At 46.0% G+C, this 25,872-nt stretch overlaps 1 long non-coding RNA gene across 1 annotated transcript in view; it reads left to right on the top strand.

Moving 5' to 3' along the window:
• The window catches only part of LOC113844333 (uncharacterized), a 194,535-nt gene that overhangs the window by 26,270 nt on the left and 142,393 nt on the right, over positions 1 to 25,872 (top strand). The window lies entirely within an intron of this gene.

Raw genomic sequence — 25,872 nt, forward strand, 5'->3', positions numbered from 1 at the left:
CAGTGCCCTGCCTCCCGTGCCCGCTGGGCAGCGGGGCTGAGCGCTGCCATCTCAGCAGCCAGCCACTCGTGCCTTTTCCTTGATATCTGTGGGATTGAGGGAGGCTGTGGCTGATGCCCAGCTGGTGTGGGGCAACCTGGCTGCAAGCGCAGAAATGTCCCTGCCGGGCTCCTCGGCCGCTGAAAGACGGGTACGGTGGAGGTGGGTTTGATGAAGCCCCACAGAATTAAAGTGGCCAAAGGAGTCGCGTCGCCTCCATCTGTAGAATTCATTAGGCGAGCTTGATTGGCCTTTGTTAAACAAAGATGGGATAAGGTTTCATACTTTTTCTGTGGGAGTCGAGCTAAAGTTTCAGGCTGATGATTTAGTCAGGTGTAAGCATGAAGTTTCCAATTTAGAGGAATAAATCTAAAGTGATTTTATTATCCTCTGCTTTACCCTGACACCCTGCTTCACCCCGGCTCGCTGTCAGAACACACGTGATGTGTTAGTGCGGGCCAGGCCCTCACCGGCCAGCAGGCAGTACAACGCGATGCACAAAAGGCATCTTCCACGCAACATCGACGTTGGTAGCTGCTCTATCATCATCTTCATATTCCTCCAGGAGAAGCTCTTCCTCCTGGAGTTCTTCATGTCCTGCCTCATGAGCCTGTGCTCTCCTGGAGTGCTGCTGCTCCTTTTTGCTTTCATCCATGCATTTTCCAGGGTGGTCCTGGGGTGAGACGAGGCATCCTTCAGCTGGGGTCGTGCTAACAAGTGTGCGTGCCCAAGAACACCCACGGTGTTGCTTTTGTGAGCATTGATGGTAATGTTGAACGTTTTAAGATTTTTTTTTTCAGCTCCTTATTTTCTGCTTCAGTGCAAGTATTTTATGAAAATTTTGTTACCATTTTGACAATATTCTTATGGGGGAAAAAAATAAATAAGTGATTAAATTAGCTGAAAATACCAGCTTTCAAAAATTGCATAAAGGGAAAGCAATATGAAAGTAACAGCAGCACTGGGTGGAAGAAAGCAAGCCATTTTGGCCAGGTTTTCAGATTCCTTTGATTAAAAGCCTGTACAACTTAGTTATTATCTAGAACATAAGGACACGGGACACAATAGGTCAAATTCATTACTTCATCTCAGATAGATCCCTGTTGACTTCAGTGAAGTTCCATTAATGATGAATTTGTCCTGCTGGCTCAAAGATAAAAAGAGAAGTTATTTTTGTTTAATATTTCAACAAGGGGAAGAGGTTAGCAAGGGAATTTGGTTTGCACAAGTTGTGTTTTTCTGTGAAGTTTAACAAGGACAGCCACCACCTAGCCAACTCCGCTGTGTATTTGTCTTTGTGGGCTGAGTGCTTTCCCTATAGACTCTCCCAAGCCCTTGCGAGACACTTTTTGCCAGATGCAACCTGAAAAAAATCATTCATGGTGGTGATTTTTTTCATATTCTTGTAAGCACTGATGAGAGCAGCTCTCGTTCAGGTGCCTGCTGATTTTATTTATTTTGAGGCAGAGCTGTGCACTGGGTCACCTTGGCACCGCAGCATCTGAGTGCCACCTGGTGCCCTCAGCAACGTGCCATCGTGGTTGTGCTTTTCCCAGGCGAGTCTCTTGCTGCAGGGCTCACGTTTCCATCAGTGCATTTTGTCCAGCACTGGTGACCTTTGCTTTCCTATGTCTTTCTCTCATTGTGCTTCAGCAAGGCTGGCCTCAGGCTTTCTTCCACCTCCACTAGGCTCTTCTGGCTGGGGCAGCACTGAGGACAGGGCAGTGTGAGAGAGGCCAAGAGCCCACAAAGCCTGGGGGTGCCTTTGGAGATAATGAAGCAGAAGCCAGCTCCAGCAGGCTGTTGTCTCCTGTATCTGGATTGTGTAAACAAGTGGGGTTAGAGGGCCTTCCATATTCCCAGTCTGAACAAGAAAAGGAATCAGCAGGAACAACATGTGGACAGCCAAGGAGGTTTGGTTTTCTTGTGGGTTCAAACCCTGGGTGAACTCAGTGATGTGGGAATTCCTGCTTTGCTTGCTCCGGAGAGGACGGCTTGTGGTGCTTTGGTGGCCGCAGTTGTTGTGATATCTGCTCATGGACATTCAGTGTGGGTTGGGTCTGTGGGTGCTGAGCAGCAGGCACAGGTGTGGGGAGCCATTTCACTGCCTCCTTGCTCCAGTAAGAAGTTCAAAGTTTCACTGGTCACTCTCCATCCTGGAGTTCAAGGCATCTGGGGTAACGTGTAGGGAGAGCCTAACTTTCTCAAGGGAAGATGAGGCTTAAAATAGCAACTTTTCTGGAAAAGAGCTGCCAGAGTTTGCGATAAGATGATTATTTTTAGTCATAGTGGTGCGGTTTTTCTTCCCGTTGGACATGTTGTCCCCATTGCTGGCCATCGTGTTGGCCACGGCTCCCTGTGAAAAGGCCCTCAGTGGTGGAGAAACTGGGAGAAACAGGAGAAAAAGGTGAATGTGCTTCACAGGAATACAAACCTCGCTCTTGGCTGTGTCTGTACAAACTTGTGATGAGTGTCATAGTTTATCCCTGAGTCCCCATCCCCTGTGGAAATAAGGAGAGAGGATGAGGGCTGTCGGGTACCCAACTCTCACCTGGACGTGGGCTGGGATGGGACCTGGATGCAAGGGTTGGGAACCTTTCCTGGGCCCTGTGGCTGTCCCTGCCCAAAACAATGAGATCTTTGGGACAGAGAGCAAGAAGAAATGAATGAAAAAAATGGAGAAAATGGATGTGGGGGAGACTGAATGAAAAGTTAGAGGCTAAAACCTCAGTGCAGGGCTGTGAGGAAGAGGGCAGAGGTGGGAGGCAGCAGCAGCTCCACGTGGTGCTCTCCTGTGTTGACCCGGTGAGGTTGCCCTCAGCATCTCCCGCTGGTCCCCTTCCTCCCAGCCTACCCGGTAGCCCTTGTGCCAGCGTGGCCCTGCTGCCACTCATGTGGACGAGCGTCGGCCCCGGGGACCACACGTGAACTTCTTGTGAGGCACAGATGTTGCAGAGTCAAAGCCTGGCCACCCTTGGTCTAGGAGGGACTTGAGTTTCCAGTGCCCCGGAGAAGCAGGAAGTGCAGGAGACACGGATATCATGAGAAAAGAATCGATAGTCCCCCCTCGGCCTGACCAAATATTGGTTTTGCCGTTCGGTCCGTATCGTTTTTCACCGCCTCGCGGGCCCTCGGGGCGGAGGCTCCCTCTCGCAGCCCAGGAGGGGCATTTTGGGGAGGGAGGCTGAGGGAACCGGCACCTCACCGGGCAGAGGGGGAACAGGGGTCGGTCACCTGCCGGGGTGACCCTGGTTGGGGATGGCAGCGGTGGGGAGGGGACTTTTTGACACCCTGTTCTCCTGAGCCAGCACCACCCCGTTAGCTATCGCCGCTGCGAGAGCTTGCGTTGGAAGAGCTTTGCTGTCTCGCATTCCCTTTCTGCGTCCCCCGCTGTGCTGCGACTCCAGTATGTGTTTAAGGTTTGATATAAAATCCAGGGAATGCGAAGGATCTTCTTGGCTTTCGTAGCTTTTGGAGTAGGCCCTTAATTTTCAGATCCAATCATTAATAAATGCAGCGATTGGGAACCACAACCCTGCCTTCCCCGATGATTCCTGCTACCACAACTTCGCAGGAACACTGCTATCCAAACACTCACAAATTATGATTTTTGACTCAGAATTGTATCTGCTACTGCTGGAGGTAAAGCTATTAATATATAAATACAGGCTAATTCTGTCCTGGTTGTTTTTCTTCATGAGGTCACCGTTCCCTGAGGAATTGCAAGCAAAACAGCAGAGTGCCTCACAAGAAATAGAAAAATCATCTCTCATGGCATGAAAAAGAAAGATGCCTGGAATGTTTTTAAAGGATGTACTCTAGCTTTCTTTGGTTGTAGTTTCTACCACATATAACATGTTTTTACTGGGTTTGCAAACGTTGGTGTTTTCTTCACAATGCTTTTGCTAGAAGCTATACTTGGTGGGAATTATGTGGCCAGTTCATTTTTTGAAAATATGTAGCTGATTTATATATTCCAAATGATGCAAAACCACTTTGAATCCCCATTAAAAAAAAATAATTTTCAACAATTCTGTGGTCTCGAGGCAATACTGCCTTGCTGTCTTCACAAATCTTTGGCTTAATTATAAGTTATGTTACCTGATGGAGAAATACTCTTTAAAACAGGAAGAAACTGTGCATGGATTTCTTTCAGACCATTTGGGGCAATGTTTCTCAGCCTGTGTAAACCAAAGGGCTACCCAACCTTTAAAACCAAAACAAAAACCCTACCAAGCAGTTGTGAGTTTGTGAAGTGAACCACCTGCTGAAATGAAAAATCAGCCTGATCACCAAATGTTCAGTTTTAGTAGTATTTCCCCTGCTCTACTTGCACATCTGGATGCATGGGTCTTGTATTACCTCTCTTGAATATTAGGATAAGTTTCTTCACTTGGGGTGGTGCGGTGCTGGAGCAGGTGCCTGGGAAGGTTGTGGGATCACCATCCCCAGAGTCTTTTAAGGCTCAGCAAGGGTGACCTGCTGTGGTGTTGGCAATAACCCTGCTATGGGTGGGAAGTGGGGCTGGAAAACCTCCAGAACCCCTTTCTAGCCAACACACTTGTGCTTCTGCAGTTCCTTCACATCTCCAAGCATTGCATCTTCTGGTGTGCTGTGGGGCAGTGTTGACCCAAAGAAGCTTCAGGTTGTTGTCCAATTTTGGGGACAGCAAAGCAGCTTCCCACACAGCGTGGGTGCACCACATGCAGAACATTGATTTGAAGTCTTGAGCTTGCAGCAAACGTATCAGTGTGTTGCACTCTGTAATGTGCATGTGGACCTAAAAACATGATTTTTTTTTTTCCAATGTAAGGTTTTGCAACCAATCTTGGTTGAAAAAGTGTGAGTTTCCTTTCTAGGCAGTAAAAAATGCAGTAAGGAGCAGCTCACTCCTCCAAAATTAGCTTCATCTGAGAAGAGGGGAGCTGAGCTGCCCTTGGTCACTGTCTCTTTGGCTGTAGCTTAGAAAACACCTGTGGTGCTTTCTTACATGGAACCACAGATGGGAATCAGAGGGTGAGTCCTGGCCCTGGTGCTTTTACTATATTAATTTTCTCACGTTGTGCCTTTTTACTTGTGGACTGGCAGAACGAGCAGCGGTGAGGTCCTAACCTGTGCTGTCCTTGGGCATGATGCTGGTGACCAGGCGCAGGGCAGCTGGGCTGCACCAGGTACTGTGATATGTCTGCATTTACCTGCCTGGGCTCCCAGCCCAGATAGAGCCTGTATTTCAGGGTAATCCTCAACATCATAAATTTACCTGTGCAGATGGGACCCAAAGGGGATATTAGAACAACGGAGGAAAAACAAAAAGGAAAAAATGTACCTATTAGGCAAGCTGAACCTTTGCGCAGCCTTCATTAGTACGAGCAGGGTTACAGTTACTTTTAATCATTCAGCTAACTGTACTAGTGAAAACTTTCAACTCTTAGTCATTTAAATTGGAAGGGTCTTTAAAATATTTATTATTACAGTAAATCACACCATTTAAGGTCAAAGCAGAAGTATTTGTTGGATTCGAGCAGGATCCAAAGTTGTTTTCTTACCTGGAGGTTGAGTCCTGGTGGAAAGGTCTGTGTTTCTAATTTCACTGTGCTATTTTGTTACTATGAGATGATGGGAACACCATTATGCTGTGCTATTTTCTATTTTTTTTAATTGGTTGTTCATACACAGGCCTGTCTGGAGTTGAAAATCTCAGGGAAAAAGCCATTAACACCTGCATGTTTGACCTGCAGTTTATAAATCAGAACATATGTTTTCATATTTCTAACTGAAAAAAGCAGAAAAATGTGTTAGTGAATATTTGCAGCAAAGTCAGATGCACATTGTCTTTCCAGTGTCAGCAGACCAGAGTGTCAAAAGGTATAAATCACCGCAATTATGTGGATTTTGCCTGAGGTCTAGCCTTGATTGATGTCTCTCTTAAATAAGACATTATTGGGGATGTGGAACATGCACACTTCTTAACCTGCTGTATTTAAGATTGCAAAATGCCATTCCTGCTTTCTTTGTGCATGTGTAGGACATCTAAATTTCTCGGTGGGTTTCTCCGTGGTGTTTGTGCAATGACTGCCATCTTAGGTTTATTTGTTTGTTTGTTTATTTGAGTTTGCTGGTGTGGACAACACTTAAGCATATGTGTCCTGTTGCAATCGCTGTTGAAATCAGCAAGGCTGACTTTAGCACTTGCAGTTCTTCCCAATTTATTTGGATAAGATCATTAACAAAGACTGTGGAGTGGCTTACACAGATGCAAGAACGCGTATGTGGCAGGAGAAATGCTTTCCTCTTTCTGTCCCAAAGCAAGCACATCGAAGCACTCCTCTGATCTGTCCGTCTCTCCCTGTACCCTCCTGGGACAACGCTAGGACTCTCGGCATCTCTGTCGTTGCTCACCTGGCAGTGACATTCAGATTGTGATGGGTGTCATGCAAAGATGGGGCATGGTAAGAAATGCACACCCAGGTTTTTAGTCCTTTTATCACTTGTGTTTCACTTTATGAGACAGTACAAGGAAAATGTGCTTGCAGGGTTGTGTTTGAAAACCCAGGATAGCTGCTGCTGTAAGTCAGAGAGGAGCAGGTGAAGTGAGCTGTTGGAAGGTGGTGTCTTAAGACCTCGTGGACTTCCATAGAAGAAAGCTTGGCCTTAATTCCTTAAGCTCCAAACTTTATCTGCAAAACATAACAATTTGCATTATATCCAGATTTGCTTTTTTGTTTTAAAAATATTTCATAAAAAATGTGTATTGATTCAGTCATGATTAGTGGATTACGGTAGAAAAACTGTATAAGAAGTCACTGAATCATCTGCTTGGGAATATTACACCTTTAAAAAGTTCCTATCCCTGCTGTCCTGTCATTTCAGGTAATAAAGATGTAATTTTTTTTTTCTTTTTTTTTTGAGAGCAAGGATTTAAACAAGAAAAAAAAAAAAGGAGAAACTTTGGGTACTATTTTTTTCCTCAAGCAATGCCACTTACTTGGAAATAGTTCTAATGGTTACCTTACCCTGTAAGACCAAAAGTTCTAACTCGAGTCGATGTACTTAGCTCAAACTCCCTGTAGAGATTCAGGTTTCTTGCTCAAGCTGCCTGGAGTGGTGAGTTCAGGCCTTTGCAGTGGTTGTCAGCCAGGAGAACATTAATGGAGTATTAGAAAAATGAAGTCTCCGACCCCTCCTCCCTTCTGGCTGGTTGTTTCTACATGGTGGGAAGGAAAACATTTTCCCCGTCAGCCATTTACTGTGCAACAGGGGGAAACTGTCAGTTTGCTATGAGCAAACCCCTGCAAGATAAGTCAAAATGATTTACCCTGTAAATAAAGTGGGCTGTTTTCTTTACTTGGAAGAATTGCCCATGTGGCGAGACTTCCTATGGGAGGGGATGTGGTTGGCCCTTCGCATTTATCCACTGTGTTTGTCTTTTTTGAAAAAGCAACATTGGAAAGATTAACAAGTCTGTCACTGAAGGAACTGATATATCAAAGCTGCGGATACAAAGCAGACCATTCATTCCTTACGTTTCTGAAATCTCACTTCCAGTGCAAACCAGGTCTTCCCATTTAAGTCCAGATTAAAAGAGGGATTTCCCTCTTCCTCCCTCCCCCGAAAGTCTTTGGCACTTTTATATATATATATAGGTGTGTGTGCACATAAATATATGAGTATCTGGGTGTACACATGCACGTGCTCACTACATAATGCAGCTGGACCCCGTTTTTGGGGGGAGGCTGCGTCTCTGCCTGGGATGCACGGAGATGGGAGTGATCTGAGTGCTGGGTGAGTACTACAAGTGCCCATGGTAGTGGGCACCAGGAACCACTGCTCCCATGGGCATCCCTGATATTTAGGATCAGGGGTCTTGGCATTTCTCTTTTATCTTTCTCATTGCTAAAGCTAGAAGTTGTTTCTATTATTTTATTATTTTTTTAATCTAACCACAAGAGGCTTGTGGGTGAGGATGTGGAGACAACAGGGATGCTGCAGTGGAAGGGACTGGATGTCTGGAGATCCCTTCCAGCTGTGTGGCTGAGACTTACTGAGTACTAAGGTTTCCCTTCGTGCAGAAAATCCTGTGCAGAAATACCCACGTGTATGGTTATGGCTGACAGGTACTGGCTATGCAGGATTTATGGTGCACAGAACGTATGCACATGGATCACACTGATCAGTGCATGTGCACTTTAGAGGAAATAAATTTGCTTATCTCCTCAGGCTGAGGGACATTGTGAGGTTCCTGATGTTGTGATGTTAGGACCAGATTACCTTTTTCAGGGGTTAAAAAAGGAGCGCATAAAGGACAACCCAGATATGTGACAGTCCTGGCTTGCGGTTGGTGCTTGGCAGACAGAAATGCTTTCTGGTCGTGTATTTCACTTTGTCTCTTTATTTAACTACCTCAGCTGGTCACCTATATGTATATGTTCTTCCTAGTAAGGCAAAGAAACATACACTGCGTGGTTGCTCCCAGTGCCAGAAGTGCTGTTTTAAGCCCTCATGTGCATAAACAGCTGGTGTCCAGATAAAGATTCCAGCATTAAACCAAAACAAAACAACAAACTGTGCTATTAAAACCTGCTGGCTGTGGATGTGCCGTATGCTCCCGAGCACACTGAGCGGAGGCAGGAGGATTCACGAGGCGTGCTTTCCAGGGGGGTCCCTTCCGCAGCACTCCGGCTCGGGGGAGAAGCCCCCCTGCCTCCCCAGCTGTGTCTGACCCCAGATGGAGACCAGGACTTCGACAGCAAAACTCAGCTTTCCTGGGACTCCTTTCCCAGCCAGCTTGCAGAGCTGTAGCCACCTGCTCCTGAATGCTTGTTTGTGCCTCAGGCAGAGCAATGCAGGTACCATGGGCCATCCCCAAATCACTTACCAGAAGGAAACAGCCCTTCTGAGGTGCTGCTGTGTGAAGGTTTTTAAGAACCGTACGCCTTTTGTCTTTGCCCTTTCCCATTCCTGCATATTTCTGTCCCTTGGACAGCAGGGAGTGAAGATGGGATGGGCATAGCCCACCCAGCTGCCAAAAAGGCTCCGTGCCTGCCGCAGAGAGGCAGCACGAGAGGGCAGCAAGGCGGTGGAGGCTCCTTCCTGGGGTGAAGAGGGATGGCAATTTGGATCTCTGCTCTGATTCAGGCTGTGGAAGGAAAGAGCCCTGGGTTTCTCACGCCTGAGGGGAATTCTGGCTGCAGGACCTCTCTCTTTTTCTCTTTTCCTTTGTTGCTTTGCTCTTGTAAAGATTTTGGGTTCAATGTGGTACAAAGCATAGAAATATTCAGTGCTGTGTCAAACTGGACCTTTATCTGCTGTTCCATAGTCTGTGCAAACTTCGGTGACGATCATTTGTATGACCTTGAGCTATATTTTTACCTGAATAAATGGAAAGTGTTTCTCTTCTCAACACCTGGGTTGTATTTTGTGTAAGGTATGTATTTTCTGGAGAAAACAGTAAATATGGCCGTGAACTCCTGAGCTCAAGTTTCCTCATCAAATATCCATCACTTCCCTAAGGCAAAAAAAAAAAAAAAAAAGCGCCCAGAAAATGTTGAAGCGTCCCTATACAAACGACAATAAAATACGATTGCCAGGCACAATTCCATCAAGTTTTACAACAATTGCTTTTGAGCTGTTAAGTATGCTGTGCTTTAGTCAAGGATCACTGCTTTTGTACACAAGCTTCATGTTTGGTGACATTGAACCTTCGCATGCAGATACCGATTATTCAAAAAGGGGGGAGGAAAGAAAACTCAGAGGCAAGCTATTTTACATTTGTACTGCAGATTGTTCCCTTTAATCTGCAGTCGGAACAAAGGCTCGCTCGGTTTTTATTACGGTCCTCTCAGAGGCTGTTAGCTACAGTGTGAACCCCTTTGGGGTTAAAGTGTAGAAAAATTGGGAGATGCTTGTGGTTTTGATAGAGAAGTGGAAGATTCCAGTGCGAGAGAGGTTGGTGCCTGTGCTGGAGAGGAACAGGAGGCAGTGCAAAGTGAAAGATGTTAGCTCGTTTACAATCACTTGAGTTCAATTTACTTACGGAGGTCACCGTCCTGCGGAGTTCTGTGAAGGCTTTCTGCTTTCACGTTTGAATAGTTTTCACTGAGGCCCTTAGCTTAAACAAGTCGTCGTCTATCAAGAACAAGCCCCAGGCTGGGCGGTGGAGGTGATGTTATTGTTAGCCAGGTGCACATAATACGTACTCGTCTTGCATTGTCCATAGCCACGGCTGAATACCACTGCTTTCACTTGGAAACACTATTTATTTATTTTTTCCCCTGATTTTCCACTAGCTCTCTTGCTTTTCCCTCCAGATTCTGCATTTTGTTATATGTGTGTGGGAGCTGGTGCTGGGGCAGGTGACACGGTTACCGCTGCGGTGTCAGCAGAAACACCTGCTGGTCAATCAGGAGGGGGGGCTCGGAGCTGCTTTGTGATTCACGGCTTGTTTGAAATCTTTTGGCTCTTTGCAAGGAAGCAAAGAAAGCGAGAAGTCTGCGAGATGCCCTGACTGCCTGGGGAGGCAGTGGAGCTTGGCGCTGCTCAGGGTGAGCAGGCACAAAGTGTCTTTGCACCCCATGGTGATCTCAAGCTGGATGTTGGGAATAGGAGAGCGGTTGTCTTCTGGGTGGTGCTGCCCTCCCTGGCTGGAGGAAGGGCACTGCTAATGCCTGCTTCCCAGCAGGGCTTGAGAGAAGAAAGTGGCCACGATAAATATTGCAGGGCTGGGATGTCTGAGAGAGGCCGGGGCACCTCTCCCTGTCCCCTGGTCCTATTACCTCTGACTGCCCAAATGGTAATGAGCCAGCCCCATTTGCCTTCTCTCAGTGAGGGCAACTAAAAACAACCACAGCAGAGGGGCTTTCAAGCTCTTGTTATCTGTAGGACTCAGAATGGGGACAACTTTGCCAGACATGAAGGGGACACAGGGGAAGCAATTGCTTACCGTGCCTCAGTTTCCCTTGATAATGAGTTCAACATGCACATGCTTTCCCCATCTGATGCTTGGGGTGTGCAGCTGTGGTTGATTAGTATCACATTTTGTGGTGCTGCTTCATGTACAGTATTTCAGAAGAGCTCATTAAGACCTTCCTTAATGAGTAGCAGTGTGTTGTAAGAAGGGGTTAAAATAATCCAGATAAAAATCACCTCCTTTGTAACCTTTGTTTCAAAATCCTGACAACCCAAGGATGTTTGCTTTTCTCTCTGAAGGTTAAGTTGTCCTAACAGGTGCTAATTTTGTGTTTTCCTATGGAGATCTGTCCATATTAGAAGCAACTGTGAGCAAACAAAAAAGCCAATTAGAGTGCAAGGGTATTCTTCCTCCTCCTTGTTTCCGCATAGTCCCCAGCTATCTCGATCACTCACCTTAAGCCACAGATTTATCCTTTCAAGCCTTCTGGAGAATCAGTAGACTTGTGCCCTCTTTGGGGGGGAAAAAAACATCCTTTTAATGTCATGGGAAAAATACTGTCATGGGCGAGTAGATGATCCATGCTAACTGGGGTTTGTCATCAGCTTTGGCAATCTGCATAGCAGGGTTTGAGATTAATGGAGCCAAAGACTTTAAGCAAATATTGTTGGCGTGTAGTTAAACTGTCAAGAGAGCAAGAAAAAGACTTGCTCTGCAGCCACTAAATAAAGATTTGTATTCACCAAACACAGTGAACCTTTTATTAGCAATTATTTGCAGCTCACTACCTTCCAAAAAGGAAACAACTTGGTGTAACTTATTGTCAAGGGTTTATTTGCAGTTTGGGGCTTTTTTTTTTTTTTTTTTTTTTTTTTTTTCTCCTTCTATTTTGAGGGTTTAATTTGAGCAGGCATTAAGCTCTGCCATCTTCACTTCTTTCAAAACACTGTGGGCCAAAATCTCTGTACCATAAATAGTTTTGTATGATTTCAGAGAGATTTGAGTCTTTAGCCAAATTTGTACAAGCTGTTGAGAGGAAAAAAAAAAATCACAGAAATTCCTCAAATGCAAATAATGGCTATTAATTATTGCAATATGTTAACATAAGGTCCAAGATGTTTTCTTCCATGCAATCAACTATCTAGTTTGTGAGATGTAATAAACCAGAACAGCACATCAATTATAATATTTTATGATTATTTTATACTCTTGGCAAAATGCTTGTGCTGTTATCTCAAACCTTATTAAAGCTCAGCTGATTAAAGGTTGAAGTTTTTACATAAGTTATTGATGTTGCTTCTTTTATTCAAACATTTTCATAACAAACTAGCTAGGATAATATTTTTCTTGGCCGGAGTCTTAAGAAGAGAGACTTATATTGAAGGTAACAGTATGCAACTGTTTGTTTGGCTTAAGGACACTGAACAAACAGCTCTGTGCATCTGTCTTTGAAAGAGTTCTGTAACACAACACATTAACATTTCTAAAAGGAGACTGATATCTCGTGCTCAGAAAATGGTCTATTTAAAAGTGACATGTACAGATTGCTTGTGAGTGCTGGAGTCCTTGGTTACTGAGTGGCAGCCCAGCTTCCCTTTCATAGCAGTTTGTGGTATACCTATTGCCTTAAAATCCAGCAATACTAGTCTTTTCTCTCTGATATTAAAGGAAATTATTGCCTTGGCTATGTTGTGGTATAGGAAGGAGACACATCCTTGTATCCTGGTGCAGCAGTGCATTTCAGTTGATCTACGAGCTCCAGAGCAGCAGGATGAAACTTCAGGGCTGAGTTAAGATCCCATTAAAACTACGAGGGCTGCAACTTGCTCCCCCTTAAGGCATCTTTTCTGTTCCTCCTCTCTGGCTCCCTCAGCAGCCTGGTGAGACATCTGCATCTTAAGCAGAACACTTCAGGTAGCTGAGATGACTGCTGCTGTTGCTGGGAAGACCGGAGTGGTCCAGGTACATCATTTTAGAGCTCTCAGCGTACACGAGAGGAGGCCCATCCCCAGCTGTGCCAGTTACAGCGCTGTGATTTATCTGCTTCCAGCCTGATCTGTGCTGCTGCCTCCCTCTTACCTGGCTGGGCTGGGAGTGTTCCCAGCCTGCTGTGTAGCTGATGGAGAAATGGATGTTTAGAGCTGTCGTGTTACTTTCTGCAAACCTTACAAGTGGCTTGTGACAAAAGGGAGTTGAACCCGGGTCTTGAGAAGAGCTAGGCCACCCTCTCAGGAGGGCACTTTGTACCATAGAAAAAAGCAGAGCTGTTGTCAAACCTCGGTGGCTGGAGAGCCTCGAGAGCTGGCATCAAGGCTTCGCGAGGAAAGAATAGAATTCTTCATGTGAATAGAATTTATAAAACTCTGTGTGCCCAAAGCTTGTTTTCTTTAGCTATATCAGCTGATCTAGGAAAAGATCGCCTAGAAACCTTGTTCCTCTATTTTCGGACCATCACAGCTACAACAACACAACTCGTTTGGAGAAAGTACCCACTGGAGAATTACTTTGGGGCCACTATGTACGTTTCTGCTTCTACCTTTGAGAGTTTCTCTCCAGATTCTGGGAAGGAAGTCTAGAGGCAGTTTATTACAGAAATGCCACTTAATTTTCCTTCGCCCTCTTGACACAGAAAATGCATATCTGATGGAAGTTATTTGTTTTCACTTGCCATGTGCTAAGAAAGTTTATACATGGCGAGTATTACCAATCTAAACAACACAGGCTAATTGGTGTCCTTGTAAAAATAAAACAACATGGTTGTTTGAAGGATTGTCATGTGTTCTGGAGTAGAAAATGTTAAAATGTCAGAAAGATTCAGTGCCTGTGACTGAACGTCCATCTATCTACTCAGTTTATAGCTATAGGAAGCCCTCCATCTCTGTAACATCTTCAAGCTTGACTTAATGCGAAGAGTTGGATCCTGCACATTTGAAGGGTATTTTTAATAGACAAAAAGGCCTCTGCATAAAGACATTAATGATGCTGGTCGCACATCTTGTACTCAGCAAAGTGATGGAGGATGTCTGAAAAGTGTTTCTTAACACTTCAAAGGGAAGTCACAGCAGCACAAGCGAAGAAAGATGAATGGTGGTTGGGAACAGCCACCTACAACACACGATGTGCTGTGTATTAAACATGCCCCTGTAAGGAGTTTAGCGCTGTAGAAGTAACCATATGTCAGCTTCTCCACAGTAACCTCCTTAGCAGTTAATAGATCTGCTGTCAATACCTTGATGATGCACAGATTAACTGTGCAGTAGTCTAAGAGCTTGTCTGTACCAATACATCATCTCTGCAGCCCTGCTGGGTCTTTAAGATGGTGCAACGCTCTGCTTACAGCTGGCCTAATTTTGGGATAAATGTGTTTCTGCTGATGTGGGCTGTTAGGCTGGAGCAGGAGTAAATGCACTACAGTGAGGTATTGCTCAGGTGGGTGGTGACCCTGACACATTGGGTAGAGCCGTGCCCTGAACTTGTGCTGGATGCTGCTGGGCAAGGAAAACGCATCTGAGCATAAATGCCATGTCACTGCACTTCCCTCTGTGCCACTGGCCACAAAAACCAGCGTGCACAGATCCCATCAACAGAAAAGGCTGAATCCTTAGCATACACAAGAGCTAATTTACCCAGAGTGCCTCTCTTGGCATACCTTGGGCCATGGCTGGGTTTGGGGCACCCCTCTGCCAGTGCCCTGCCCGAAGTGGGGGCACCAGCCTCTGCAGGAAGGGGGTGACTTGGGGTGGTGCTGGGGCGGGGGGAGAAGGCTGCCGTGGTTCCTGGCAGAAGCTCGTGTCACATAAACTGCTTCCTCTTCAGCCCATCTCAGGGCTCTCCTTGTTGACATACGTGTTTCCATTTACACTGCAGTATGTTTGCCAGAGGGCAATTGCTCCTTTAACCCGAACCCTTCTCTTTATGCCTTCTCTGTTTACTCATTTTAACCCCGCTCCCTTTATCACTGCCCATCCCTCCTCTTCTCCCTCCTCCACCTCTAATTCCTATTTCTTCATCTGCCTCATTTTTCACCCTTTGTTTTTTGTCGCCATCTCCTTTTCCCCTCTGAATTTCTGTTCACCATCTATCCCCTCCAATGTGACTACTTCCTTCCCTCTTATCCATTCTCTTGTTCTTTTTACACTCACACCGAGGGGATCCAAGCTAAAGGCCATCCTCATGTGCAAAGAGATGGCCTCTTTGGGGCCAAATCTTGACTTCATTTGATCATATTTGAGGTCCCAGGAGCCTTGAACCACCTCCTCCTCTTTTCTCACAGCAGCTGAAGATACTGAGCCAAGAGGTGACAGGTAGCCTCCCTCCAAATTTAATAAAACACAGCTCCCCAGAGATGTACACCTGAAAACAGGAAATTTTCAGGGCTATGTTTGCACTGCTGTACTATAGTGGAGCTCTGACAGCCCATAACCAGCTGAAGACCTAGTTCAGGACTGCGTTTCTTCCATTGTTCAAAGAAGTGGTTTGCAACATTTTCCTGGATTGTGTACATGCTTTGAGTTTGCCTTTCAGCATTTCCTATCTTCAATTACTTCTACAGAGCTTGGAGCCAGTCCCCAGTCTCGTATAATAATGCCTTTTGTATCTCCACTCGGCGCTTCAAGCCAAATCATTGTCAGTAGAACAGCATTGCAGCGAGGCACGGCTTCTCATAAGTTTTTTGAAATATATATGTATGTTGGCAAATGCTGCATAAATGTTATAGCTTTTCCTGGCAAAACAGCACTTTTGCAGTTACAGTGGATTTCCTTAGGGAAACTGGTATAAATTATCCCAGCGGAAGCATCCCTTTTGCCAGTTGAGGAAGGTAGGCTCGCGAGCAGTGCCAGCAAGCCATTACTAACGCAGCTTTGGCCTTGGAACTGAATCGGCATTGTTCGAACTCTCGTACCGGGGAGGTTACTTACATGCTTAAAATTTGAGCTAGAACGTCTGGGTAGCTTAATGCTTTATGTTTGTGTGCGTGTGTGGTTTTTCATAATGACAACCTGCTTTTTTTTTTTTTTTTTTTTTTTGTATTAGAGTATTTTCAAGGAAAAAAAATACACACAAAAAAAAACAAGAAACAACACCTTGAGCAAATCTGTGTTAATATTCAAGGAGCAAAGAGCTTTGCGTTGGGCTGAACGCAGCCCCAGGCTCTTTTTCGCTCTTCCCTGCTCTGCACTGATGACTGTGGGAATTGAGAGCTCAGTATCAGCCCCTTGCCCCAAAAGACATTTTGGTATCCGTTGCCTTTGCGCCACTGGGCTATTGTATTTCAAAGCCTCAGTTGCATCCATGGGGAATAAAAAGTCATGTTTTAAAAGGGCTGGAACTGTGATGCCTGCGTTCCCGTGACTCCAGGATCCGAGGACTGGTGGAAAAGCACCTCGTGCCCCAGAGCTGGTGGCTCTGCAGAGCAAAGGAGCCCTGGCAGGGTAGGAATTACTGCAGTGGGTTATGGCTGCAGAGGTCAAAGTCATCGTCCATTTTGGAAGGCGGGGTTTGAGATCGCGTGTGTCCTGGCACTGCACTTTGGACCCTGAGCTGCTTGTCGTATCAGGGTTATGTAAACCCGAAGTAAAAATAATTAGAGCCGCTGCATGCGAGCTTGTTGTGCCTTAATAAGCAGAACAACAACACGTTCACTCATCACACTTTGAAATTGAAGTTGTAATGTCATAAAAGGGAATTTTTATTGTTTTCAAAGAACATGAAAGCTCTTGGAGCAAAGTCAGAAGGGTATTTTGATGAATAAGGTCAAAGTCTGGTGTACATAAAGCGAGCATTGTACAGCACTATAGGTTGTGCCGAATGTCAGCAAGTTACCGGAAGCCCCGACCCTGTAAACACGAGTGTGTGTGCATGAGTTTACCCTCGTAAATACCCTCATTCAGATACAACCGTAGTAAAGTTATGCTCTAACTCAAGTGTTGGAAGAATCAACATTTTCTCAATAAAATAGCCAGGGATAAATATTTTGAAGTCCTGAATTGGCCCCAAAGAGCTCAAATGTGGAATTTCCTATCAGACTAGATTTTCAGAACTGTGAAATGTCAAGAAAGTCTCTGATAAAATGCCCTTTGTCAACACTTTTATGACCAGCACTAATATTCAGGCTAGCCAGAAATCTATTTTCCTGAAAAAAAAAAGCTACATTTTTTTTCAAATACTTTCTAGAGGGGCTGAATTTGTTTTCTTTAAATGCTGCTTAAAGTGTTGTCTTTATTTTACCAACAACAAGTGAAACAAGAAATCCTTCCAAATTCTTTAAAGACTTGGGTGTTTGGGGCACACAAACTCTTTCTGTAGCAATTTTTGTACCTTTTCCAATTTTTTTAATCAAAAAAGAGGTAAACTTTGCCCCTAGGCAAAGATGCTCCCAGTCCAGGGGACTTCACTGCTGAGTTGACTACTCCAGGGCAGAAGATGGGCTGGATGGTTTTTTTTTTTTTTTGCCACTGCCAGAAGAGTGGGGACCTGGTTTCCCCCATGAGAACTGGCCGTGCTCCGTGCTCGCCACGTGCCCTAGCACCTTGCAAGGAGCCAGGAGCATGTATGGGGCATGCATGCACCCTGCTTGGAGGGACGGTCAGCTTGAATAATGTCTGCAAAGGGTGGGCTACAGGATGGCAAGGGAAGTTCATTGAACCAAAGGAGATTTCCCTTAATTTTTGTTTTCTCCACATGCTGAAAGGTGGTCACTGACTTGCAGCGCGCAGCGTGACTCACTGCAACAGAAAAAAACCAACCAAGCCACAGCGTGTTTGCTTGTGCAACGGCTGCCTTTCGGCCCTCCTCCATCCCTTCCTTATTTTGCTCCCGAACCCACGTGGCAGATATTACGCTGATCTATTCTTAAATCCTTCCTGGTTTCTTTTTGGTACTGGCCGTGGGGCCGTGTCCACCACTGGAGCAGGCTCACGTTTTGTCACCCTGCCCAGCCTGGTCCCCATGAATGGAGGGATGCGCGGCGGGCATCACGTGCGGATGGGATGTGGGTGCAGCCTGCTCCGAGAGCTTTGCCAGCTCCTCCCAAAGTGGGTGTCTATGTTCCTCCCTGGGCTAGCTGGAGGAGGGGAAAAAAAAAAAAAAGAAGAAGAAAAAGCAAGGATCAAAGTGTTAATTGTAAAACATCTTACGGTGCCAGGTGGAAATGAAAGCAGGGTGATCAGTGAAATAACCGACGGGGATGGAACCGAAGTGCATTTTCCAGCAGCTCATTAGAATAATGAGGAACCCACAAAGGACACAGGAGACACAAACAAGCTTTGTTGCTCTGTCATTATTTTTAGGAGCAATGTGATACCACTCAGGGCTGGGTTAATAACAGATAATTGCCTGGCTTTACTCTTGCTTTTTGCTCTCTTTTCTTCTTCTTTCTTTCTTTATCTCTCTCTCTCTCTTTTTTTTTTTTTTTCTTCCTTCCCTGAATGGTTTTATGGGATGTGGACTTAGTAATGTTGTGGCAAAGTGTCATTTCCTCTTTTATTGGAATGACTCAAGTCTGCGCGTTGTGGTGGAGGTCAGGAGCACGTTTATGAAGTTTGCATTGTGGTTAATCAGTAGGAGCACAGAGAAGTTTCCTTCTCTCTTTCTCTCTCCCCCTCTTCATTTCTGTGGGGGGAGGCAACAAACCCTCCATAAATTTGCTTGCATTGCGTTGTTCTGACATGGGATTGCTCTTGAAATGGTGTCCACAGAATCAGACCGCAAATCCTCCCGGCACCCCCCATCCCTGTGTGCCACCGTGCTTGAGCTCCACAGGGGCTGCGAATCTGGCTACAAGGGGCTTACCAAAGCCCTGAGATTTTGCCCTGTGGAGGGGACTGGGCTATGGTTTCTTTTCCTTCTTTCCCCAGGCTTGCTGGGTGGCATTTGGCAAATGCTTTTCTGGCTGTGGCCTGTTTCCCCTGCTGCTCTGGTGTTGCCTTTGCCAGCCTGTGCTGCCGGCTGCTGGCCCCATGTCCCCAGCCAGCCTTGGGAGTGGGGACCCTCCCTCTGCTGGCCGTGTCCCAGCTGCTCGGACCCCCAGTACAGGCAGCAGCTGGGGGAACATGGGCTGAGGACAGGGCAAGGGGAAAGGAGAAGTGCTTGGAGGATGGGTGGCAAAGCAAGAACAAAGTTGCTGGTTCTTGCTAATTTAGGTCGCCCTTTCAATAAAACTATATTTTTATATTAGTTGATAAATAAATTTATATTAAGGGCAGCTTTTAACCTTATTTTATGGCCTTGCTCTAGCTGTCTGCCTTCCTGGGTCTGCAGCGAGTCTCAGCTGTCACTAAGGCGCTCCCGGCTGCTCGTGGCTTTGCCCTTGCTGCCCTGGCATCAGGCTCAGGGAGCACGTTTGTAAGGAATCCAGCATGGGCCAGGCAGCCAGCTCAGCCCCAGGTGCACCATCCCAGCTCTGAGCTGACAGAGCAGCCAGGATGGACTCTGTGAGAGCAGGGCCAGCCATGCATGGCCCTTGGGCTGTACTAACAGGGACCCAGGAAGGGAAGTGTCCAGCAGCACAGTCAGTTGGAGCATGAAGATGCTGGAAAAGAATTAGAAATGCTTAAGTTTTGTGGAGAAAACATCACCAAAATGATCAGGGAGAAACAGGGCTTTCCGCAAAATAAACATAAAACCCCGAAACAAAACAACAACAGCAACAACAATGACCAAACCAAAATAAATGAACAAAACAAACAAACAGAAAAACACAGGAAAACAGGAGCCACACTTTCATTTGGGGCAGTGATTTTCAAGAGATTTGAGTGCAGAGCAATCAAGGCGGGGGTTTTACACTCTTTATAAATACTCTGAATTGGCCTGGACCCATATAAGTTAAGGTTGAAAATGCAAGCTCAGGGTTTTTTTGTACCTCAATATCGTGTCTCTTTGAGAAAAATTCTGGTAACCAAAAAGCCTCCGGGGTTACAGTTGTTCAAATCTGATCTGGGTTACACTGGTAGAAAATTGAGAATACAGTCCTCAAATGTTTTAATGCCTATAAAAGAGTATTAGCGAAGAGATTTGCTCCTTCTAATAACAGGAATCAAGTACAAAATGTTATATTGAAGTGGAAGTGAGCATCCAGTTTAACTTCATAGCTATCTACCTAAATGGGCAAAGAATTTATAGCCCTAACACGGGACAGTGACCTGTAACTGCAGGCCGGGGTTGGATTCTTTGTTTCAGCTGGTTATGTAGCCTGGCGGTGGTGTTGGACAAAATAGATGCCAGATCTCCATTTGGGGTGCGTGGTCAGAAATGGGAACACTGTGATTTGAGGGCAACTTTGGTGGGAGGCCCAGCCCAACATCAGGCTCTTTGGTGCTCTTTGGAGCAATGCTGTAGACACTGAAGACATCAGAAGAACTGATGCAGAGAGTGGTGTTAAGGAGTCATGGGAGGCAATTATGGGAAGGTTTTCCTCTGATGCTGAGCAAGAAGAGCAGTACTGTCGGTATATATTTGTACAGAGAGTGAGAATGGTATTTCCACCTTGCAAGGTTCACCATTCAGGGGTTGGAGTTGGACGATCTTCGAGGTCCCTTCCAACCCAAGCTATCCCCAGATTAACCTGGGCTGTGCTTTTTGCTTTAGGTGTCTCTGCCCATGCTGGGGGGCCCCCAGCAGGGTGGCTGTGGGTTTGGGAAGGGATCATTTGAAGGGGTGCTGAGGAAAAGACAGGGAGATATTTGCACCAGCAGAAAGTCAACAAAGCTGGCTCTAGCTTGGCTGCGTTCAGGCTCCTTTGAGATAAACTGGCGGAGGAGCAGAGACAGTGTTTGCCTGCTGCAACCCTACAGCTTTCCTCATCCTTTTATGCCATATTTGATTTATAGAGGCACTTAGTGGCCAGATGTGAGGGTATAAGCAGCAGTCAGGGGGATGTTAACATAGTCTCTTCTTGATCTGTTTCTAATGAACGCTCAATCATTTAGTCTCACTTTCTTAGCTGTACGTTGTGAATGTGGGTTAAATCAATAACTGGTCAGCAGAGATGTTCAGAAGAAGCCTTAAAAAAAAAAAAAAGGCAACAAAAAACCCTGACCCATGTTCAAGTCATGTTAAGAGTGGTATGAAACCATCAAAAGGAAGGAAATTAAAATTGAAAGCAATCTTAACTCGTGCAATTAGAGGTGGTGGGGGGTGGGTGGGCTGGAAACACAATATGCCTCAAAGTGACCTTAAGGTGATAGCAGCAGATGAGATCCAAGCTCTTAACACAGTGCCAAAGGCAGGGAACAAAATAGCTATTTTAAGACCTCCCATCCAGCCTGGAGTGGCAGCCTTCTGTAGGCACGAGTACAACAAGCACCGACTTCTCGGCGTTGTACAAAGGTACCAAGGAGTCAGGCTTCAGAGAGCAGCAGGTCATGTTTAAAGAGCTAGAAGGACTGAGCTGTGGGGAACGCCGAGACAGTGCCTGCAAAAAGAGTCAGTATGATAGGGACGGTCATTGCTGTTGAAAAATATTGGCGGAGTTACAAACAAGGGAAGGGAAGGAATCGTTTAAGGTGAATTTGGTGCAGGATTAAGGGATGAAACTCGTGTATGGATGCAGCTGTGTAAAAGGATAAAGAAAAATCTTGTGGATCTGGGAACAGCATAAGCAGAAGATGAATTTGAACTGGGAAACAGTGCCAAAGCCACTGGCACTCTGTGAGACTCGAGCTTACATCAAGGGTTTAATTTGGGCTTCACTCTGGTCATTCTGTATACAATGGACCTGAAATGGGATGCCAGGCTTTGGGGGAAATCCAGATCATTTCCAGATCTGGGTGTGAGTGTTACAACTCTAGGATCATCCCTGGTTTTGAAAACAAGGAATGTTTGCACAGAGCGACTATGGGGATGCTACGAAGGCAGATGGGCAGCAGTAGCATGGGAAGAAAAGGCAGGGTATGGACTGTAGGCAATATCCTCTGACTACCCAGCTAAGGGTAGGTGGTCCAGGTTTCTCCTCTCCCGCAGGCATGGTAGAGGCTCTCCCCACCCCCCAAAAAAGTTTGTGCCTTTAATATCCGAGCCACCCTTGGTGGTACACGAAGGAGAGCATGCATTTTAAATTACAGGAAAAAAAAAATGGTTCCCAATCTTATCCCAGTTTGCAAACCCACCAAAGCGTCTGAGAGCCTTGAAAAGCCTCCAGCACCACGAGGTTTGCCTGTCCCAACTTTGTCTCATTATTTTCCTTCCCCTGCACCTCTGTGCGTCTGGAGCCCAGCTGAGAATGGAATGAGCAGCGCCGAAGGACTGTGAGAAAGACTATTTGTGTGGTAAACCCAGCACAGCCAGAAGCAGGAAGTACCAGATTTATCATGGGAAATCCTCTTGTTGTTAGATGTTTCCAGCCTACTTCTTCAGGCTTAAGCTATCTCAGTGCTGTGTGTAGGCCCTGATTCAACAGGGATGCTCAGCATTCGCCTAATTTCAAATGCGTGAAGTTAATTAACAGCCTGTTAAATCAGGGCTCTGTCACTGCGTCAGACAATTCCCGTTTACCCAAAGCTGCTTGCAGATTTCCTGCACCTCCCAAGACAGTGTAATAAGGCTGGAAGGAGTCTCAGCCTCTTGGGGTAGGGTTGGGTTCCCTGTCCTCTCCTTTGGAAGTGCCTGCCTGAGTCGTGCTCAGCTTCTGTCTCATGTGTGTTGCTTTGGGGCTGACGGCTGCTTCTTGGGGAGCAGTTCCTCTGTCTCCCATCACTGTGGCAGCCGTGCCAGCGTCTTTCTGCTCTCATGGACGTGAGTAGTGGTGTCAACGCTGCATCAGTGGTGCCTTCGGCCATGGAGCCAGGCTGCAGATGATACCTGTCTGCGTCCTATTCCTCTGCTGTTGTGAAGAAAGAAGTCCAGCCTTCCATCTCCATCTTTTGCTCTGATTTTGGCCCTGGAGATGAAGCCCACAGAAAGCTTTTGTCTGTGTAGCCTCTGGCGGGGGGAAGTTCCACAGCTCCATTACGCACTGCATGAGGAACATTCCTGTGTTCCTTTATTCTGCACTTTCTCTGTTATCCAGGATTTTCTGCACCTCTCTCACCCTTCTGCAGCATTTCTCCCATCATGGCCAACCCACCTGCCTTTGTGCTCCAGGGTACCTTCCTCTCTCTGGAGGGGTCTCCATCACTGATGCACTGGTCTGAGTCGTATGCAAATTAGCACTAATCAGGAGGAATAAGCCAACCGACAGCTAGGACATAGCAGGGTGTCATGAATGATTTATAATTACTTCCTCCTGAAACCACTTGACATTTGTCATTACTTGAAGTCTGTTTGCTGTGCTTGAATCAGGCAGAAACATATCTCCCGTTGAACATAATGGGGGTCATTGCAGTAAGCAAAACTGTATGTACTGTCGACAGCTACAGTATAATTTTATTGATTTAAAGTGTTTTAAGTAAAGGCATGATTTCAAGCCTGGAGATAAAGGTGGCTCGTTGGTGTAATTGCACGGTAATCTTGTTCAGTGCCCCAAATAACAATGTGATGTCTCCTAATTTATGGATAGCGTGTGCATCAAGTGATTAGGGGTCTGGGATGATGAGGCTGCAGGATGGAGGGCATGAATGAGTGGGAGGAGATGACAGAGTCCTAGGCAGAGACACTTCACGAGGGCAGCCAGCTCCGCTTTGCACTTAGCTGGTGTTGTGCTCCTGTCCCCCACTCGTCACAAGGGAGTAGGGGTCGAAAGCAGGACCAGGATTTAGGCAGTTTGGATGTTGGTCCCTGAGGAGATTTCACAAAAAATTGGGGGGCATCTAGGACTGGAGATTTTGAGTCAGGCTTTTCTTCAGGCCCTTCTGCTTATAACACACCAGCTTGTTTTCAGCACAGGTGGTGCGCGATGAGGCCAAGAAATTTCCAAGCATGTCAGCTGAGCCTACAGGGACCCAGCCCAGCAGGCTGAGGATGCTGAGCAGGAGCAAGCTGCCCTGTGACCCCGCATTTCCGTGCTGTCATGTTGTGTTTTGATACTGTAATGACTATTAAAAAAAAAAAGTGAGAAACGATAGATTACAGCAGAATGCATGCAAATCTTCCGTGTTATTTTAGCAACTTAGTACGGGCCTAGCACATCCCAGTGGGCTGCCAGTGGCTTTCATGGAATTTTACTGGAAATGAACTGGGTACATCTGGTCAGAGGGAAGCCTCAGGCTGCCAGCAAGCTTTCACTCACTCTCTGATTATTTTATTTAGATACATATATGTATGTATGTATACATAGTAATTTAAGGCTAAGACTGTTGTATTGACTATCATTTTCAGAAGGCTTTGAAAGAAAACAGGAGCTTTGTTGCCTCGTAACCGAGCTAGGAAAGCCTTGCTGAGACAAATCTTCTCTAGCAAGGCTGTAAGGCTGTCTAGAGATAATATTCAGGGAGTAATTGTCCTAATTTCATTATCAAACTTCCATGCTACAGCTTGGAGGATCTTGAGGACTGTGTCCTGTGCTTGTTGCTCTATATTTGTTCTCTTACCACCTGGGATGACGGAAGGAGAGCTTGGCTGTTAATTTTGAAGGTGTCCCTGAAGAGTTGGTGGGAGTAGGTATAGGACATAAATGAGCTTGGCAAAGCATGATTTGGGAGGAGGAATTTTGGTAAAGGGTGAAATTTGGTAGGAGAAATCAGATGTATGAATATGAAAGGTATCCAAGACAGTAGCTCTGCAGAAAAAAAATATATATATATATATGGGATTGAGAGTCCAGCACAAACACAATTTGGGTCAGCCAAGGTGTGCTCACAAAAAAGAAAAGGTGAAGAAAAAGAAAAAATAGATAAGGTACAAGCCTACCAACATGTTAAGGCTGCTGCAGTGGCAAGAAATAATCTGTTGTCCACACCCATGAGGGTTCAGACAGAGGATCATGGATTTAAATACAGCCAGGGAAAGCTGGGGGAGGACAGGCAGTGACTGCTTGGTGAGGAAGGTGATCTACTGAGATCCAAATTGAGTCTCATAGGTGGTGTCTCATGGGCTGCAAACTGGAGGAAGGCAGCAAGGAGACCTGGCAGGTATATTCTTTTCTTTCTCACAAAGGAATACAAATATGCCTTGCACTGTTGATGCCAACCTTATAGCTTTGCAGCTGAATTCAGCAGGTTTTGGTTGGCCATGTTACCTGTTCAGTAAGAAACCCATAGACTCCTGGGTCAGGTCTGAACAGGAGGCCTTGTGCACTATCACTGACTCAGCACCATGTCGCAGAGCACCTGCTCAGCACCAAGCATGGGAGGGACACGTTTCCTTTCCCCTGGAAATGGCTGTGAAGGTGCCGTGAGAGGGCAGCCCCTTGCATGCACCAGCCCCATGAAAGAAAGATGATAAACGTTGAGAGGATTCACCCTGCCATGGGATCAGAGCCCAGCTTTACTGGTGGCTGGTCCAGGCCACAGGGCCATAACCCTCCCCTGATGATCTAGTTATCCTTGCTATGGATGACTAGAACCACTGTGGTCTTCTCCCTCTCATTTTCTGTGACAGTGATGAGGCAGTAAAAGCATCCCCCTCTTAGGGATTTGCTTTTATAACATTTTGGTTTTGGAAGTCTTTTGGGATCCGACTAGCCAGAAATAGAAAGAGAAGCCTTTAGAATGGCACGCAGGGCATGTGAAAATGGCTGTCGATTCCTCTCCACTCGGGTGTGTGCTTCAAGGGCAAGGATGGCTGCGGTAACGGCACAATCGATTACGAGGGCTTAATTGCTTTTGAAATGACCATGATCTTTTTATTACCATAGCAGAACGTGCTTTGGACTCCACTGTGGCCAGTGTTTAGATTGAGGCAGACCACAGGAGGAAGAGAGCATGACCCTGCTACTCAGTACCCCACGTTCCTGTCTAAAAACGGATAGAAAAAAAAAAAATCCACATATTTCTGTCCCCAGAGCTACGCAGGCTGCATCTAGCTGGAGCTTGTAGGCTGCGGTGTTTGGGGTC

Source organism: Anas platyrhynchos, chromosome 8, assembly GCF_047663525.1.
Source record: "Anas platyrhynchos isolate ZD024472 breed Pekin duck chromosome 8, IASCAAS_PekinDuck_T2T, whole genome shotgun sequence".
Lineage (NCBI taxonomy): Eukaryota > Metazoa > Chordata > Aves > Anseriformes > Anatidae > Anas > Anas platyrhynchos.